Source organism: Pongo pygmaeus, chromosome 2, assembly GCF_028885625.2.
Source record: "Pongo pygmaeus isolate AG05252 chromosome 2, NHGRI_mPonPyg2-v2.0_pri, whole genome shotgun sequence".
NCBI classification, from domain to species: domain Eukaryota; kingdom Metazoa; phylum Chordata; class Mammalia; order Primates; family Hominidae; genus Pongo; species Pongo pygmaeus.
The window spans coordinates 68,530,596-68,550,083 of NC_085930.1; the positions used below are offsets into that span (position 1 = coordinate 68,530,596).

At 40.7% G+C, this 19,488-nt stretch overlaps 1 protein-coding gene across 25 annotated transcripts in view; it reads right to left on the minus strand.

Annotated features, from left to right (window-relative positions):
• Positions 1–8,576, minus strand: part of SETD5 (SET domain containing 5) — an 81,239-nt gene extending 72,663 nt beyond the window's left edge. For 22 of the 25 annotated variants that reach the window (XM_063661802.1, XM_063661795.1, XM_063661798.1 and 19 more), the window contains exon 1: positions 8,210–8,576. The gene's annotated coding sequence lies outside the window, so the exon portion shown is untranslated. The remainder of the gene's footprint in view (positions 1–8,209) is intronic. The other 3 variants (XM_063661796.1, XM_063661786.1, XM_063661780.1) reach the window with 2 other exon arrangements.
• Positions 8,577–19,488: the final 10,912 nt, after the last annotated feature.

Here is a 19,488-nt window from a genome sequence, read left to right on the forward strand (position 1 = left end):
AACACATTTATTTTTAAAATAACTCTACCTGATTGGGGCTCTTCTCTGTCAATCTGGTTTCTCTTATAAAACAAGTCAACTCTCAACAGCCTACGTTAATAAGGGAAAATGTAAAATAAATGCAGAAGTAGTCTAATTGCCAACAGGTCCTTCCAGGTTCTTCCTTCTAAGTAAAACCTTCCTTGGATACCAAGAATGCCCAAACAGTTGATTATTAACTGCAGATCATCCTCCTTCACAGAAACTGCGAAAGTACAAATTGTATGTGTTGTGGCATGTACAGAGGTTGGTGGTAGGAAACAGAATTTTTGAAACATAAGCCAAAGAACATAACAGGACACGGAGATGGGGAAGAAAATCCAACAACAAAAACCCCCTTCATACAAAACGACAAACAAGGGGCACAAATAGAAAGCAACGAGATCCACCTGGGCATGTATTAAAATTAACATATCAACAGTATTAAATATGCTAACATGATACTGGAAACCAGATTTAAACTAGATCATAATATCTAAGAAAGATGAAACAATCGTCTTACTATATTCAGCAACGCATATACCTTATTAGATTACTCAGTTTTATTTGAGTCTTCACATTTCAGGAGTGGGGAGGGGAAAATCTCACCATTGAAAGACAATAAAAATGATAAAAAATAAAATTTCCCCCTTTGTGGGGGTGGTATGGGATAAAAATGGCTTGAAGAACATAAATTATGCAGCTTGAAAAAAGAACTCTAAGACATGAAAAATTTATATTCAAAGAGCGAATTAATTTCACCCCCACTAAGGTAATAGGGTAAACATACACAGAGGTCTAATTTTTAACCTTATTTTAGTCATAAATCAGATTTACACAAATTAGTATTTTCCAAAACAAACTGCAGATATTATGTACAGAAGAGAGTCCACCTTTCTTCAAGCTAATTATACAGTGGCATCTGGTGGTAATAATGACTGTGAACGGCCAACGAAAATTAAGTATGCTTAAAACCTTTCTTTCTGTAAGGCTGAGAATCTGAAATGGTTTATCAAGAAAGAAAGTAGAAGATACACAAGTTATAAAATCTCTATCACTAAAGACTTTTAAGAATGGGGCAAATTAGCTTTGCATTTAAGTACATATAAACAAGCCCACAACCTAAGCATAATAAAAATCACATTAGCCCATCCAATTTTCCCCCTTTGTCCTAGTTTCTTTTTGCTGGGAAGAGGCGTTGTGAGATAATAATAGCAGGAAATAAGGTGGAGCAGCTGCACAGGCAAGATGAGGTACAGTGCTTGTGTTTCACCTCCATTCTAGCCCTCTGCTGGCTAAGTCTTAGTGAAAATGAGATTAGCTGTTTGGGGAGCCCTAACAGTTATCAAAACCTTTGGAATCAAAATGTGGTCCCTTACTGTCCCACTTTTACCAGGAACTTCTTAGAGCCTCTAGCAAGATCCAGGTAATAGGAGCAATGGAAGCTACACTGAAGAGATTTCTAATTATCTGGGAAGGGGGAGGGTGTAAAGGATGTTTAATACTGGCAACATGGGTCATAGCACATGCAGAGAAAACTGTCTGGTATGGAGACTGGGGCTTGACTAGATGGCTTCTATTTTAGTCCCACAAATTTATGGAAATAATCCATGTGAATAAATTATAAAGGAAGAAATGACTACCCTAAATTTCTGTAGTAATATAAAATATAGCTCACTAGATTTTGTGTTAATGCTGTTGCTATTTTACTGATGAGAAACTTCCAACTAATTACAATAATAATTAATTACTCAAAATTTCTTTTTTAGGTCAAAATATTATATCATTATTGCCAAGACCATTATATAACAATATAATGTTAAGTAGTAGCACATCCAGTTTTCTTTAACAGAGAGAAATAACACAAAACTTGGTCAGGCTTGCTTAATATTACGTGTACTAAAGGCAGTTTTTTGGTTATTAATTGGTTAAAACATCTCCTTTGCTAATCCATAAACAGAAATTAGCATTCCAGTTCCCTTTATTGTTGCATGCAGTATAGACAGAAGGGAAAACTTTAAGGCTAGTTTAGTAACATTGCAATATAGGTGGTACCTCAACCCAAGCAACAAATGTGCTCTTGGAAAACTGTTCAAACCAATTATTTCTAAAAATTAAAGTCTTTTAAAATACATTAAGCATTTTGAAAAACCTTGTCATATATTTCTTCATAAAAGAGAAATCCTATCACAATTCAAATAATTGCCAGCTAATTTGCCTATAAATGAAATTCTTTATTTTTAAAAAAAGAACTGACACAAAGCATTTATTTTAAAAGTAACTAAAAATGTTGTTCAGAACACCGATCCTTTAACATTTTAATGAAAACTTCAACAGGGACCCAAATTTCAAAATATTTCACTATGATTTTGGTTTAAAGGACCAGATAACCAACAGATCTTTTCCAACTCTATGATTCATACTAAGTCTTAATAAACTGGATGCAACCATCCCACTTGTATGCGAGCTGAACACAAATGTATCAAAGGAGGTTGCCTAAACTAAAAGGTGGGGGAGGGAGTAATCTCCAGGAAATATCAGGTTCTCCAGGAACTAAGGATGAGGCTGAAATTAAAAAGTAGCCTTTCTTCAGTTAGCATTTTACATATGGCAACCCAACACATGAATGCTGTAAGGTGCTCTCCATCTTAATGAAATAAAATTGTAGACAATGACGTGCAACTATTTCATAAAGGGAAACAAATTATTCTACATGTTCAGGTCCAATCCCAACCCAAATAAACACATTGTATTATAATGTGTTTTTATTCAGATAGAATATTCTTTTCCATTTCTTAATGAGAATTCAGCTCTAGAACGGGTCTACTCGGGAGGTGACTTGTACCTAGGAGGGTGCAGAGGGTGGGATTTATTTTATTTTAACCTATACAGAGCTTTATTTTTTTAAATTTTTCCTTGGCGAGAATGGATCCCTACAAGATATTCTGAAATGTATCAAATTTGGGGTTAACAGTATGTGGTTGGCAAAAATTCAATGCTTGAGTGGGAACTAAAAATGATTTCTTTAATTGTATGCCAAACTGAATAATCTCCCAGGGAAAAGAACCTCCTCTCCTCCTCTTGCCTTTCCTACCTCCTGCCCCTCCCCCACCAACATTGCCTCCCTGCTGTGCAAAGAGCCCTTTGTCCTGCCCCGCACTTATCTAGCTGTTTGGCCATATTGACAGGCCTACTGGAGGCATAATAAGGGAGTCAGTCTGACATAAGCAGCTGGCAATTTGAAACAAAAATCTTCCTTTTCTACTTAGACCAAATCCTGCTGCAGAGGTCTCTGGCTCCTCCCATGCTTCCATCTATTTCTCAAACAGAGCAGCAAGAAATTCAGCATTTTTCCCTCCATTAGGTAGCACAAATCAAAAACTTGATTCCCCAGACAGAAATCTATTTTGTATACATTCCTATAGCTACCGCTTTTTGTGATTCATAACATAGGTCAAAAGTGTACATGTAACTAACATGGCTAAGGCAATGCTTCTCATTACTTCATATTGCCATGAAAGCTCTGGGAATCCTTATACCACAAGGAACCCAGAAGAACACAGAAGAGAAAGCAGCGGCCCAACCAAAGCAACAGACATGAGCATCAGGCAAAACTGGCCTGATGTAAAAACTTAGTGTTTTAAAAATACTAAGACATTACTCCAAGAAGCAGAAAATTCCTTTCCCTGTCTTCATATCAAACATACTTAATGTGACCTTACATTAAGTAAGGTATTCCCTCAGGTACTCAGCAAACAAAATCAATATGATGGAATAAACGAGTGAGGCACGATGGGATTACAAATTCCTTGCTCAGTGAGGGCACATATAAAGCAGACTGAGCTTACCTTCATTGTTTGTTTATTTTATTCCATAGTTCCCTTCACTAAGTATTAAAGACTCTGAACGCATTTTGTCCCAGGGTAAGGGAATTCTCTCCAATGTAATGCTTTCTAACAGCACCTCTCCCCAAAGTTACTGGGTATCTTTTACACAATTCATAATTAAAGATACAATAAAACAGTTTTCCTAAGACTTATTTAACAAAATGTATATAGATAAGTGAAGGAAACTATATTCTCTCCACCTTTCATGAACTTCCCAGAATCCCGCCCACAAGATAAATCAATCATTTTACCATATTTTGGAATTTTTGGCAGTAAGGAATGGTACCAATCCCTGCCCATCATAGGTACACTACCTTTACTTTCTAAAGAGTGCCTTTGAAAGAATATTTTAAATTACAAATGACTACCAGTTATATTACTAAATATACGATGCACATTTTGCAAAGTTTTATGCCTCAAACAAAATAAACTGGTCAAGAAGTTTCAGTTTTCAACACTTGAAATACAATTTTTATAAGTAAAATTCACTGTTAGACCTTCTAACTTCAAATTAAACTGATAAATCACCAGAGTTCAGCCAAAAATTATTTTTAAAATTTTATTTTATTCATGATCCAGTTTCTCTCTGATAAAATGTATCCAATAGTCATTGACTGCTGTTAACCATGGCCTAATTTTTCATAAGTTATTTCAACACGGAGAGGATAAAGCAAAAGTAATTATCTGCAAATCTGTACTTTGCACTTTATTATTTCCCCATTCAAAGGTAAAAATGAAATAGTCATTCTCCCCAGAAAAGCCAGAATAATTTCAGAAAGTCAGTTCCTGGACACAAAACAGTATCAAAAGATATAAAAAAGTTTTCAAGGGTATAGCTTAAGTAAATCCTTCTATGAAAAGGGCCTGTATGATCCTCTAGAAAATGATTATATCAAGAGCACAAAAGGTTCCAAACAACAGGAAATTCGAGTGTAAAAGCAATTATTTTATATAGCAACTTAAGCCACAGAGTAAAAAACTACATTTTTATCTTAAATCCTAAGTATGTCAAACAGCCAGTATACATGAAATCATATTTATCTGCTATTGCATCTTATCTATGTGATAGTAATAAGAATTGGAACCTCCTAAAATAGTATCCATTAAAGGTTCTGTTTCATTGGTCTGCTTTTATTACTGGGAAAACAATGTGAACCACATTTGTGAATGACAAAACTCATTTCCATTCTTTTTGGTTCTCTGCCACAAATACCAGAGTCATACTACAAATTATAGATGTTTGTGAAATTTAAGTACATTTACATAAAAATGAACAAATCAAAATTCTGAGAGGAAAAAAGTATAGGATACACGAGTCTTGGGGGAGAAAAACAGCACACAGGAATATGTCCAATATTGCATATAATTGGTGGTGGTGGTTCTCCTTCAAGTTTTTCCACGCTCAGATTGTTTTGCTTAATCAGAGATCATCCTAATGTTCAGGAGTTGTGGGGGAGGGGAGATCACCTAAGGGGCTCAGAGGCCATCTTCTCAGTATCCTGAACTAGACTTATTTGATTTCTGCATATTTCTTCTGGTCTGTCCTACATTTCAGATGGATTATGGCCAAAGACATATATTTGTGATGTCAGAAAGCTATATCCAACATGTATATAATGAATCAATCTTATAAGTCAAACTCCAAAGAAAATAATCTGGAGAAGTTTATTACTAATACACAAATTAAGAATATTTATTTAGAAACCACTCCAAAATGGCACCTTTTTAGAGTTTGAGAGTTCAAGCTTAGTAAAATGTTTAGCAAATGATCTATAAGGTAAATATGGTCTAATCGAAAGGATGGAGACACATAACAAAATAATAATTGATTCTATGATTAAAGAGATGGAGGAAAACATGATATGTCAGTTGCAGGAAAAAATTCTGTTATTTTCTTCCTATTGTGGTTATCAGAAAGATTCTTAAAATTATTACTTGGGTTTTTAAACTGATTCAAAAATTAAAACTCTAATGGAACTTTTAGTCCTATCCAAGCACAAATGTCTAGATAAAAAACAAAAATCTGCCAAAAAACAAAATCCAGATCAAACAAACAAAAAAAGAAAGGCTTTAACTATGATCCAGTTTCCAGATGCCAATATCCATAAACGGATAGGAGGTTATGAATTACTAATTCCCATCTCCCCACCAATAAAGAGCAAACCAGCTCAGCAGTGAAAATTCCCAGAAAAGCAAGGTTTCTTCTTAGTCCTGAAGCAGCCATCGCCTAAGTGCTGCTCCCTGCAGCCAGCAGCATTAATGGACGCTGCACTGCTGTCCTTCCCTGGAGACAGCAGCCAGCACTACTCAAGCTTCTCACGTAGCAACCAGAGCTCCAGAGCCAGCAGCTGCTGCTGCCTTGTATACTCACCCCTGTGATCCAACCCAAAGGAACAACCTTCTCTTTACCCCACCCCCACTCCTTACACACACTTTTTTTTTTTTTTTTTTTTGGACCAGTGCTCCATGCCAGAAGGGCTGGAATTATGCTTTTAAGAGAGAAACACTCCTAAGGTCACCCTTTTAAACCAAGGCCTTTTATTAGAAAAATCAACATTTACCAAATTCTAAATATCCATTTTAATTAAGCCAGCAGTTTAGGAGTGAAGATTAAGCTTTGGTCTTTTGAAAGCCAATTTCCCAAGCACTCTACAATCTAATTTAAATTTGCAGCTAGAAACAGAGCCTTGTGTCATGTCCTACCAAAGGGCATAATTCATTTTTCTACACATAATGACAGTCTGAGTAAACCTTAAAGACTCTAATCCCATAACAGGCCAGAATTTTTGGCTACAGAAGAGAACTAATGATCCTGAGAAAACTGGAAGAAATCCAATAGAAAAAAAAAAAGCCCTACGTCCTCTATGGAGCCCAGAAACCTCTGATTATGTGAGTATTCTCTGCTTTAGTCCTAGCTCAGATCCCACACATCTAAAATTACCACTTAGAACTTTCTCTGTGACCTAAAAACATTAATAATATAAAATTAACAACCAAAAAATAATTTCAAATAGGGAGTACACACTCTCCTGAAAAGCTCAGCACACTCCACTCAGCTGGATCCTCCCCAATCACAAGTATAGCTATGTAACATCTGCCCAACAAAGAAATGTAAATATGACCTTGGTCACAAATATGTCATCTAAAAACTTGTTTAGTCAAGTGATGAAGGTAATTAGCAGAGAACGTGGGGATTCGTTCGGTACCTATGTGCACGAAGGAAACTGGAGAAATGAACTTAAATACAGACAAAGCCCAGTGGAACCCAGAGGTCTGGGAAAGAAATGAGTTACCGGTGAATACATTGCACAAGTAACATGAGAAAGCAGAAAATGCAGGTCATACACGCACCCCTGACCCAGACTAGCAGAGCTGACTGCAGCATCCGTATCCAAGAGAAAGACCACTGACGCCCAAGAAGTGAGACAAGCAAGGGCTCTATAGAATCAATTAGCATAGAAGGGGCTTTCCCAACAGTTCAACTTTCCCTCTCGCGATTTACCTACTTGAACCAGGGCTCTTTCCTACCCTCCTCTTCACATTCCCGACTTACACGCAGAGGGAAAGAGAATTCATAAAAGGTGTATTTTTCTGCCTTTGAAGATATTCTCACAAGATCGTTCTCCACGCCCAAGGCAAGTAAAACGACACAATCTGGCTCAACTCCAGGCTCGAACCCTACACATTCAACGAGGCTATCTCAGACACGCTGTGGCACACGCCACGGGGAGCCAGAGAACGTGTGGTGGGGGTGGCGAAGGTAATGCCTTTGGGAAGCAGCCATCTGAGGTGGGAAGCCAGAAAACGAGAGGGAAGACGTCCAGGAAGATTACGGAGGGGAGATCGCGGCCCCCAGAGCGATCAGAGTTGTCTGTCACAAGGCCGCGAGAACGAGGGTAGGGAGTGGGGGATCGGGGAGAGAAAAAAAAGTATGCCTGTGTATTTCGAGCGGAGAGCAGCAAGAGGCCTCTCCTCAAGGGAAAGGTAAACGTGGAGTAGGCAGTTCCCAGGAAAGGGGGTGAAGAGGCGATGGGGGAGGGGAAGCGTCCTGACCCAGGAAAGACATGAAAAAGGGACTTGGGTCCCCTAGATTAGAGGGGACCTCTCTCCCTGGGAAAATGGGGTGTTGCAACGGTGTGTGCGAGGCGGCGAGGGGGATGAGAAGGGGCAGCATCCTCCTAAGAGCTTGGGGAGGGCCAGGCCCACGACCCAAGGAAAACGAGCGCGGGTAGACGGAGGAGGTGACCCTTCCCTCCCCTGGGGCCCGATCGTGAGGTTCGGTCTCTTTTCTGTGGGACCCTTACCTTGTCCCAGGCGCTGCCGGGGCCTGGGCCCGGGCTGCGGCGCACGGCACTCCCGGGAGGCGGCAGGACTCGAGTTAGGCCCAACGCGGCGCCACGGCGTTTCCTGGCCGGGAATGGCCCGTACCCGTGAGGTGGGGGTGGGGGGCAGAAAGGCGGAGCGAGCCAAAGGCGGGGAGGGGGGAGGGCCAGGGAAAGAGGGGGGCCGGCACTACTGTGTTGGCGGACTGGCGGGACTGGGGCTGCGTGAGTCTCTGAGCGCAGGCGGGCGGCGGCCGCCCCTCCCCCGGCGGCGGCGGCGGCGGCGGCGGCGGCGGCGGCAGCTCACTCAGCCCACTGCCCGAGCGGAAACGCCACTGACCGCACGGGGATTCCCAGCGCCGGCGCCAGGGGCACCCGGGACACGCCCCCTCCCGCCGCGCCATTGGCCTCTCCGCCCACCGCCCCGCACCCATTGGCCCACTCGCCGCCAATCAGCGGAAGCCGCCGGGGCCGCCTAAAGAAGAGGCTGTGCTCCGGCGCTCCGGCTCCTCAGAGAGCCTCGGCTAGGTAGGGGAGCGGAACTCTGGTGGGAGGGGAGGTGCGGTGCACTGGGGGGATGGGTGGCTGGGGTGGCCGTCTGGTGGCTTGCGGGGGTTGCCTTTCCCGTGGGAAGTCGGGAACATAATGTTTGTTACGTTGGGAGGGAAAGGAGTGGTTGGATGCAGGCGGGAGGGAGGCCCGCCCTGCGGCAACCGGAGGGGGAGGGAGAAGGGAGCGGAAAATGCTCGAAACCGGACGGAGCCATTGCTCTCGCAGAGGGAGGAGCGCTTCCGGCTAGCTTCTTATCGCTGATTGGCCGTTTCTCCTCCCGCCGTGTGTGAAAACACAAATGGCGTATTCTGGTTGGAGTAAAGCTTCTGTCAGTTACACCATCGGAAGTGCGCAGCCGCTTAGCGACTCCCGCGTTGCCCGCTGGGTGGGGTGGGTAGGTAGGTGGGGTGGAGAGATGCTGGGTGTGCGGGCGCGGCCGGCCTCCCGCGGCGGGAGGGGAGGGTCAGTGAAATTGGCTCCGGCGCGGGCGTCTTCCCACCCTCCCCTTCCTTCGGGGGAGTCGGTTTACCCGCTGCCTGCTTGCCTTCGACACCTGATTGGCTGTCGAAGCTGTGGGACCGGGCCCTTGCTACTGGCTCGAGTCTCGCATGGGCGAAACCACTGCGCGGGGCGCGGGGGTGGCGGGGAGGCGGGCGTTGGTACGGTCCTCCCCGAGGCCCAGCGATGCAGTGTCTGGCCCCGCGCCCCTGCGCAACGTGGCAGGAAGCGCGCGCTGTAGGCGGGGGCGGGCTGTCGGCCGAGACTTCTGGATGGCGGCGGCCGCGGCTCCGCCCCGGGTTCCCACCTCCTGAAGGGCGAGAGACAAGCCCGACCTGCTACGGGCACTCGTGGGGGTGGGGGAGGAGCAGGGGTCGGTCCGGCTGGTTTGTGGGTGGGAGGCGCTTGTTCTCCAAAAACCGGCGCGAGCTGCAGTCCTGAGGGAGCTGCGGTGGAGGAGGCGGAGAGAAGGCCGCACCCTTCTGGGCAGGGGGAGGGGAGTGCCGCAATACCTTTATGGGAGTTCTTTGCTGCTTCTCGTCTTGTAAGGACCGCCCTGGACCTGGAAGAAGCCCTCCCTCCTCTCCTCCCCGCGTGATCTCGTCATCGCCTCCATGTCGAGTCGCTTCTCGATTATGGGCGGGATTCTTTTGCCTAGGCTTAAGGGGCTAACTTTGTGCCTGGGCGTTGCCCTGCAGGGGACTTGAGCAGCTGTAAGATTTGAGGGGCGAGTCCGATTAGTTATCTTCCCACGGACTTGAGTTGGTGTCGAGGTTATTGTAATAAGGGTGGGGTAGGGAAATGGAGACTAGTCATTCACCTGGGGCTGATTTTATGCAACGAGACTGCGGATTATCACTACTTATCGTTTTTGGAGCATGTTTCTAGAGACAGACATAAAGCATGATCACCTGAATTTTATACCATTTGAGACCCTTGCTGCACCACCAAAGTGTAGCATCAGGTTAAATCTTAATAGAAAAATTTTAGCCTTTGCTTGAGAAACCAGTGCTTCCCTCCCTCACCGTCTCTCCCCAGGCTCTTTACCCCTTTGCATACCTACCAGGCATCTTAGCAACTCTCACTCGTACTTGATCACATTTTCCATTTGTTGTACTTGCTGATCTAGTATTCAGACACAGCACTAGCTTTCTCCCTCTCTTGATCTTGGGTAGCCTGGTGACTCGCGAAACCAGACAGATTGGTTCCACCACAAATTAAGGCTTGAGCTGGGGCTTGACTCTTACCCAGCAGTGCTTTTATTCCTCCCTAGTTCACGTTCTTAAATATTTACCTTGATTTTCATTTTATCCTTTTTCCTTAGCTGGGATTCTATCCCTGACCCTCTTCACAGTCCAGGTGATCTTGACTACTGCTTTACAGAGAATTGGATCTGAGGTTAGGCAACATCTCCCTTTCTCTTCCTCTAAATACCTCTCATTTCTGTTCTCATCAGTTAGTAACTGATCTCAGATGCCTGTGTGATAGCTTCCAAATTGCTGTCTGTCTTTAGTGTTATCTTCTGATCCATCTTACATCTTGTTAGGATGATTGTCCTAAAGGAAGATAGAGCATGAAAATGACAGATGAAACTCCATTACTGGCTTGTACTGTTTACAGCAGGTTGTCTAACCCGCGGGCCGCAATGGGACCCAGGACAGCTTTGAATGCGGCCCAACACAAATTCGTAAACTTTCTTAAAATGTTAGATTTTTTTGCGGGGTGTTTTTTTTGTTGTTGTTTGTTTTTTTTTTGCTCATCAGCTGTCCTTTATGTGTGGCCCAAGACAATTCTTGCAGTGTGGCCCAGGGAAGCCAAAAGACTGGACACCCCTGGTTTACAGGATGAATTCTGTCCTCGTGAATGTGATGCATAAGGTCCCTGGATAGACTTTCCTCAATTTAACAGCTTTTTCATTTTTCACTATTTTCCACATACTACACACACAAACATGACTTCTCTTCTGAAGTCACATGGAATGAATTGCAGTTACCCAAATCATAGAGACATTGTCATATATCTTTGTGGGGTGGTTCTTTTTGGAATGCTACCCTTGCTGCTTTTAATCCTGCAGATTGAAATGTCATCTCCCCTTTGGTCATGCCTTCCACGGTCTGTTGTTCTATGAGCCAAACTCTCCTTTTAAAAAAGCAGTTTTCTCTTGACTCCTGAGCAGTTTGTACTGCGTGGGTCATAGTACTTCTCGGGTTGTTGTCATTGCTGATTTAAATTATCTTAACTATTCTGAGCTTTTTGAAGGAACAGTGTCTTGTACTCCTGAGCTCCTAGTAAACTCTGATGTCTAGCCAACTCTAAGTAAATGGAGTGAGCGACATGTAAATGTCTTTATGGTTTGACATTTTATTCATCTTGAGCATTGGAAAAGTGGCTGGTATGACTAAAGAACTGAATTTTTATTTTTTATCTAATTTAAATTGCAACTGTGGACAGTGTAGCTGTAGCCCCAGACTTGTTCTGTGGATTACAGAATACGTGGACATTGATTGTTTTCTCTTTTTATTGAGCAGTAAGGAAATAAAAGCTGAAGCTCCCTGGCCCATTAAATTTCATTTAACTGCTTGTTTTGTTTTATTTATTATATATTTAGCTGAAAGCTAAGTCCAACAAACCATTTTTAAAGATGTGCCTGCCTTGGACAACGGTGAAAGCAAGTGTTAATAAGTTTGGATTTTAAAAAAAAATGCATAGTGAATTTTAGGGAGGTGAGATTCCATTAAACTGTTACAGGAGCTACATAGTTAAATATATTAGAACTTGAATAAAGAATAGATCTGTATGATACAAATGAACCCAGCCTAAATTTCTGTCCTACAAGTTTTCACTTCCTGGAAACACTTGATTGGAGGAGTTCTAAGCATCATATCTTGAGTTGTAGAAAACAATCACAAAGTAAGTTTTATCCTGAGGAGTTCTAATACCAACATTTTAACACCAAATGCTTTTTATATGCTAATACAGTATCTTACACATTTTAATTATCTTTTTTTTTTTTGAGATGGAGTTTTAGTGTCACATACTGGATTGCAATGGCGTGATCATGGCTCATGCAGCCTTGACTTCCTGAGCTCAAGTGATCCTCCTGCCTCAGCCTCCTGAGTAGCTGGGACTACAGGCACACACTTCCATGCCCAGCTAATTTTTTTGTGGTTTTTTTGGTAGAGATGGGGTTTTGCTGTGCTGCACAGGTTAGAACTCCTGGGCTCAAGTGATCTTCCTGCCTAAGCTTCCCAAAGTCCTGGGATTACAGGTGTGAGCCACCGCCCTAGGCCATTAAATATACTTTTTAAAAAGACCCTTAGGTCAGCGGTCTTCAAACCTCCTGTGTGTGGAGACAGTTGTCTTAATGCAGATTCTCAGACCACCCAAAAATTCTGAATTCTTTTGGGGAAGGTGGAACCCCACAGGGCAGGCAGTATAATTCAGTATCTTCAAGTTCATTTGCTGACTCGGATATGCCTATTTACCTGCCAAAAATGATTACAGTTTCAGAGAAACTCTTCTCAATTGTATAGTATGTGTCCCTCAATTTTTCCTCAAATGAACTGTTTTTTCCTCCTCCTAAAAAATAACAGAATGGGAATTTTGAGAGGCAAAGAGGAATAGTAATTATTTTTGGAAACTTGCAGGTCAGGTTTTCCTTTTAAAAGGAATGTTGAAAAATATTCTTTCGAACAAGAGAAGTTCACCTTATTTGTGTTTCTCCTGCTTAATTGCAATCCTTAAGGAAAGTGATTTTTCAGTGCCTAAGCACAGAGCTGGGAGCTCAATAAATGTTAGTTTTGTTGGTTTATATGTGAAATTGATTCTCAAGTAATAGTTAAGCTCACAAAACATATAAACAAGGCTACTTTTTGGGAGAGACTTCAGGGTCCCATTTAACCTACATCTCCTAATATTCTATTCATAGAGGAAACTGATGCCTCATGGTCTCTGAATACATGTATCCCACCATTCAGTTCATCTTTGGGTTTCCTGTACCAACCATTGCAGTTATCCTTTTCCTGCGCTTTACTTCCTTGGGCTTTTTGTTTAAATTAACCAGCTACCTATCTCCTTTTCAAGTCGTTACATACTATTTCTTACCCTTATAAGACAAATTTATTAAGTATATTACACGCTTGTACTTGCATGAGAAAGCTGGTGAAACTTTTGTCAGGGCTAGTGTGTGTGTGAGATTTGCAAAATGTAAACTTAGATAGGTTACTTCTATATATTTTTTGTGAGTGGAGGTTTGGCATAATTATATAATTCTAGTTTACAACACTCTAGTTTGACTGTTAGGTTAATTGTAGAGCACCTTGTTAGGTCACAAATCCAGAAGTCTGGTACTGGACTTTGCAGGTTGCTTTCTTAGTGGCATATTAGTTTATATTAGAGCACATACTTCTCAAGAAGACTTTTTTTCTTATCCGTGACTCTCTCTTGAGATTGGATAATATATTGGATTATTAGAGAAGTGTTAGTATTGAATCAAATAGTTTTATTTTATCTAGACCAGGGTTAAACCTGATGAATTGTTTCTGCTCTCTTATGGAGTATATCTTCTTGGTGACAAAGACTTTCTGCCTCTGATTTATATCTTAGTCGTGGTTACATTTAATAATCCTGCTTTCCAGTTTTTTTCCTAGAGATCAGTCATCAGTGACCTTTGTCTTGATACTTTGTCACCTTTTGTTTTCTGGTTTTGGGTTTTTTCTTTTTTAAAGGTATGTAACATTGACTTTTCCTGCTGACAACAGTAACAGTTTCAGATCATGTTTATAGAATGGTTATTTCATCATCTAACTAATCTCACCTCTAGTGTATGGATTCTGGTAAACTCAGTCAACAGTCTTCACAGCCTTTTCTATTTTTACTGACCTTGATTTAAAATCTAATCTTAGACCTTGAGGTATTGCTTACGAATAATGTAATAATGAGGTACTACTTATAGCAAATAATGGTAACATACTCTAGTGCATACTATAGGCAAAAGCTAATGGAAACATAGAAGAAATGAACTAATAGTTATTGAATGCCTTTTGTGTACTGCAGATGTGGAAACAGCAAGAGAACTAGAATTGGAAGTAAAGCGTTGAAGATGTGACTGAATTGCTGCAATCTCATGATCAAATTTGAATGGATGAGGAGTTGCTGCTTAGGGATGAGCTAAGAAAGTGGTTTCTTGAGATGGAATCTACTGGTGAAGTTGCTATGAACATTGTTAAAATGACAAAGATTTAGGAATTACAGAAACCTGGTTGATAAAGCAGTGCAAGAGTGTGAGAGAGTTGACTTCAATTTTGAAATAAGTTCGACTGGCTGAGTGTGGTGGCTCACACCTGCAATCCCAGTACTTTGAGAGGCCGAGGCTGATAGATCACTTGAGGTCAGGAATTCAAGACCAGCCTGGCCAACATGGTGAAACCCCACCTCTACCAAATTAGCCAGATGTGGTACACACCTGTAGTCCCAGCTACTTGGGAAGCTGAGGCAGGAGAACCTCTTGAACCAGGGAGGAGGAGGTTGCAGTGAGCCGAGATGGCACCCCTGCACTCCAGCCTGGGTGACAGAGTGAGACCTTGTGTAAAAAAACAAAACAAAACAAAAAAAACAAAAAAAAAGGAAAAGGAAAAAAAAAGTTCTACTGTGGGTAAAATGCTATCATGCTATCAAACAGCATCACATGCTACAGAGAAGTCTTGTGAAAGGATGTCAGTGTGGCAAACTTCACTGTCTTTTAAGAAATTGCCAAAGCTATCCTAATCTTCAACCACCACCACCCTGATGAGTCAGTAGCCATCGTTAACGTTGGTGTAAGACCCTCCACCAGCAAAAAGATTGTTAGCATTTTTTTTAGCAGTGACGTATTTATCAATTATACATAATGCTATTGTATACTTTTTAATAGACTATGGTATAGTGTAACCATAATTTATGCACTGGGAAACCAACAAATTCATGAGATTCGCTTTATTGTAGTGCTCTGGAATTGAGCCTGCAGTGTTTCTGAGGTATACCTGTGTATTTAGTATGTTCCTTGTATATAAAACCCCATTTTATAGGGTAGGAAACTAAGGCTTAGAGTTTGAGCAGTTTTCCCATAGATACACCAATAAATTGAGGGCTGCAGAGACCACTTAAGTGGTTCTCTTAACAGTAGTCTAGACCTGACGTAATGAGATTTGGCTTAGGAGTGACAATGGTAAGGAAGTTAAAGGATTCAGGAACCAAACACCAGTTATTGAGAAGAAAGAATGGCCTCAGTATATCACTTCTCAAGGAAGCCTTGATACCCTCACCCTTACTACACTGTATCCTCCATTTGAATGTTGTCAAAAGGTCTTCTCACAATTGTAAATAATAATTGTGTAATTTTATTTTATTTTTCCTACTTTAGGTTGCTCCTTGAGGGCAGGACAGTTCTTATGGCTTTATCTGTTGCTTAAGCACAGAGAGAGGTCTGTGAGGTCAAAACTGTTGTCATGATAGCAAGATGCTTGTCTTTTTCATTTATTCTCACAGTGTGCAGAGGCTACATGATTTGTGATGACATCCTCATTGTTGTTAATGAATGGTGCTATACTTGAATTTTCTAAGGTGTCGTTAGGTAGGTTTAGGTATGCATACTTGTTTTTAGAAATTATTTTTTCCCCTTTTCCCATTTTTAGAAATCAACTCATTTTTTAGGTTATGCCTTCAGTAATCTTTGCAACCTCAATATTGTGCAATTGTTAGTTTAAAATACTGTAGTTTTCTTTGTGCCTAAGTATAAACATAAGTACATTTTGTTGTTTTGTTTGCAATAGTGGTTTAAATATTTTCCCAAAATATCCACATTTAAAAATTCTACAACTTTAGAATTTAATAAATTTATTCTAAAATATTTATATTTTTTTCATTTAAGAATGGATCATTGGCTTAAAAAGACTGCTTCTCATTTACTTATTGGCTATACCATCTGTATACTAATAAAAAACAAGATTTGATTTGGAAGGACTGACTCAAACTAACGAAAATATGAAACCTGTCTTTCTGCTTTGGAGATACTTACCTTACCATGTTCTGCAGTAGAATAATTTAGTTCTTTTGTCTTTTTTTGGAGATGAGGTCTTGCTCAGCCTATTCACAGCTGCCATCATAGTGAACTACAGCCTGAAACTCCTGGGTTCAAGCGATCCTCCTGCCTCAGCTTCCTGAGTAGCTGGAACTATAGGCATGCACCACCAAGCCTGGGCTTTTAAAAAAATTTTAAAAAAAACTTTTTTTGAGACAGGATCTTGCCATGTTGCTCAGGCTAGCCTTCAACTCGTAGCCCTGAGTGATCTTGCTTTGGGGCTCCCAAAATGTTGAGTTAATAGGTGTGAGCCACCATACCACCCAGCCAAAAATTTTTTTAGAGATGGGAATGGAATGATTTTGAATAGTGCTGGTGTCACCTATGTTGTGGCATCATTTTGAAACCAATCATTCAGAGTGCTTTTTTTGGTAAGGCATTATTTTTTAATGCAGGTATGCCACTACTGAAAAACAAAAAAAAAACAAAAAAAACAGGTTTTAAAGCTAGAAATGAAAAAGCTACTTAAGTATCTTAAAGGATAAGTTACTTTATTATACACTAGAAACATACACAATGCTGAAAAACTTAAGAAATCTCACATTGCTGAATGTCTCTGCTGGCTGAAGTGTAAGTAAAAGATCATAGTAATGCCGCTGTTGAGTCATTAAAGATGTGTGTGCAGACATGCATTCTGAGTTAATATCTCATCTGTAGAAGTATACATTTGTCCCTTGCTTTGGGATTGGTTTCAGGACACCACTCCCCCACCCTTGCTGGCCATTTGCCAAAGACACCAAAACCCAAGGATGTTGAAGTCCCTTATATAAAATGGCACTGTATTTGCATACAACTTACATACATCCTCCCATATACTTTAAATCATTTCCAGATTTCTTATAATACTTCATACAATGTGTATGCTATATAAATAGTTGTTACATTGTGTATTTATGTTTGTACTATTGTTGTATTAAATATTCTCAAATATTTTCAAGCACATTTGGTTGAATCTGCAGATGCAGAACCTGAGGATATGGAGGGCTGACTGTGCTAATACCTTATAAATGGATGCGTGCATGAACGTGGCTGGACTTGTTACTTGGCTCGTATTTGCCAGGCATCAGCATCAACTAATTAAAGATACTCTTACGTGAAAGCTTGGCAACAAACATACGTCCTGAAATAATGCAAGTGTAGAATAACTTTTTAAAATTTCATGGTTTATCCTAAACTATATATTGACATAAGAGTGGTGATAAGGCAACAGTAGGTAAAAGTAAAACTTCAGGCACCCTGGTACAAACTGAGGCAGTGGCATCAAACTATAAGTTATTCTTCACTGCCATGCATTTGTGGTGTGAACCCCCACGAAACAAAAAAACCAGTTTCATTCAAGAATGTCCTGGGAAAGCAGTGACACTTTGTTAAATCTTAAATCCTCCAGTACATAACTTTTTGAAATGGTTGTCTCAAGAAAAAGCACTCATGTAAGCTGAATTATCTGCTATTTCCTTGGAGCCTAACAACTGACAGCGATTGTTTTCAATGATAAAATCCAAACGTTGAGTCAAAATCAGAATTTTGGGAAAACTTGTGTCTAATATCAGGAACTTGACAGCTTCCCAATACTTCATGAGATAGTGATATTGAAAATAATTTTTTGGGGGGGGTGGGGGGACACTTGGCTGACTGCAACCTCTGTCTCCTGGGTTCAAGCAATTCTCCTGCCTCAGCCTCCTGCGTAACTGGGACTACAGGCACGTACCACTGTACCCGGCTAATATTTGTATTTTTAGTAGAGATGGGATTTTACCATGTTGGCCAGGGTGGTCTTGAACTCCTGACCTCAGGTGATCCACCTTGGCCTCCCAAAGTGCTAGGATTACAGGTGTAAGCCACTGTGCTCGGCCAATGATATTTTAGGTAGTATACAGTAAAATGGGCCAACATTTGGGAGATTTACATAACTCAGTGAACCTATATTTTCCTAATGACTAATACGTGAGATTATAGAAAACTGCTAGTAACATTGTAACCAACTGAATGCAAAAGAAACAATTCAGTTGTCTTCTATTTAAGTCAGACATTTAGGGAAACTGAATTGCCAAAATGTAAAACAATGCACCTATTTTTTTTGAAAATACGCATTTGTTGCTATAATATTTAAGTATTTTACTTTCTAATATGGTAAAATATTAGTAAAGTGATTTGGGGCCCTCAGTCTTTAAGAATGTGAAGGGATTCTCTGAGGCCACAAAGTTTAAGAAATGGCTACTATAGCACAACGCACATAGTAAATACTCAAGTATCTGTTGAATGACTGCATGGAGTTAAAGTGATTCCTGGTATTAAATCTGTATGGCTGGGATAATGGGCATGCTAGGACAGGAAGCAGATTTCCTTAACTTCACCACTGTAACTCATTAACAAACATGTTAGCCTGAGACAAAAGTATTAAGAGGCGACAGGAAAGCCTTTCATAAGCAATGTGATACTTTTTTTCACATTATTGAACATGTTTTAAAATTTGGTATACAGGCCTATGGTGTTTCTCCTGAACTTTTGCCAGAGTAGAATGGTTCATGTTTTTCCTCATATATTTTCACTCCTCACTAAACTTCATGACATCTAACATGAACTTATTAGAAAAGGCTATGCTTGAGAATAAGGATATCTTTTTTCTATGCCTATGTTGTCAATGAGTATGAAGCACTTACGGGCTTTAATGTACTTAAGGTTCCAAAGACATTTCCAAATTTTCCCATTTTCAGTCTTCAACTTAACATTTTGGTCCTTGCAGTGGAGACCTGAGTCCTATCTGACATTGGGCCTACAGTTAGGGTAGAATTTCCTAAACTGCCATTTTTAAAGAAATAAGGGTAACCAAATGTTCCCCTTAAAAGCACTCTGGTACACTCTAGTATTGGGAGATAACTATCTTCCCCTAATTAGATTTGTAAAATCTTTCTCAATATTTACATTTTTTTCCCCTCAAATATACTGACTTTTTCATTCCCAGTAACAATATGTCTGGTCTGTAACAGTCATTCCATGTTCAGATTACAGATTCATTTCCCCATCTTTTCACATTCTTTTAGTCTCATGAAGTATTGGGAAGCTGTCAAGTTCCTGATACTTAGTCCAGGAGACC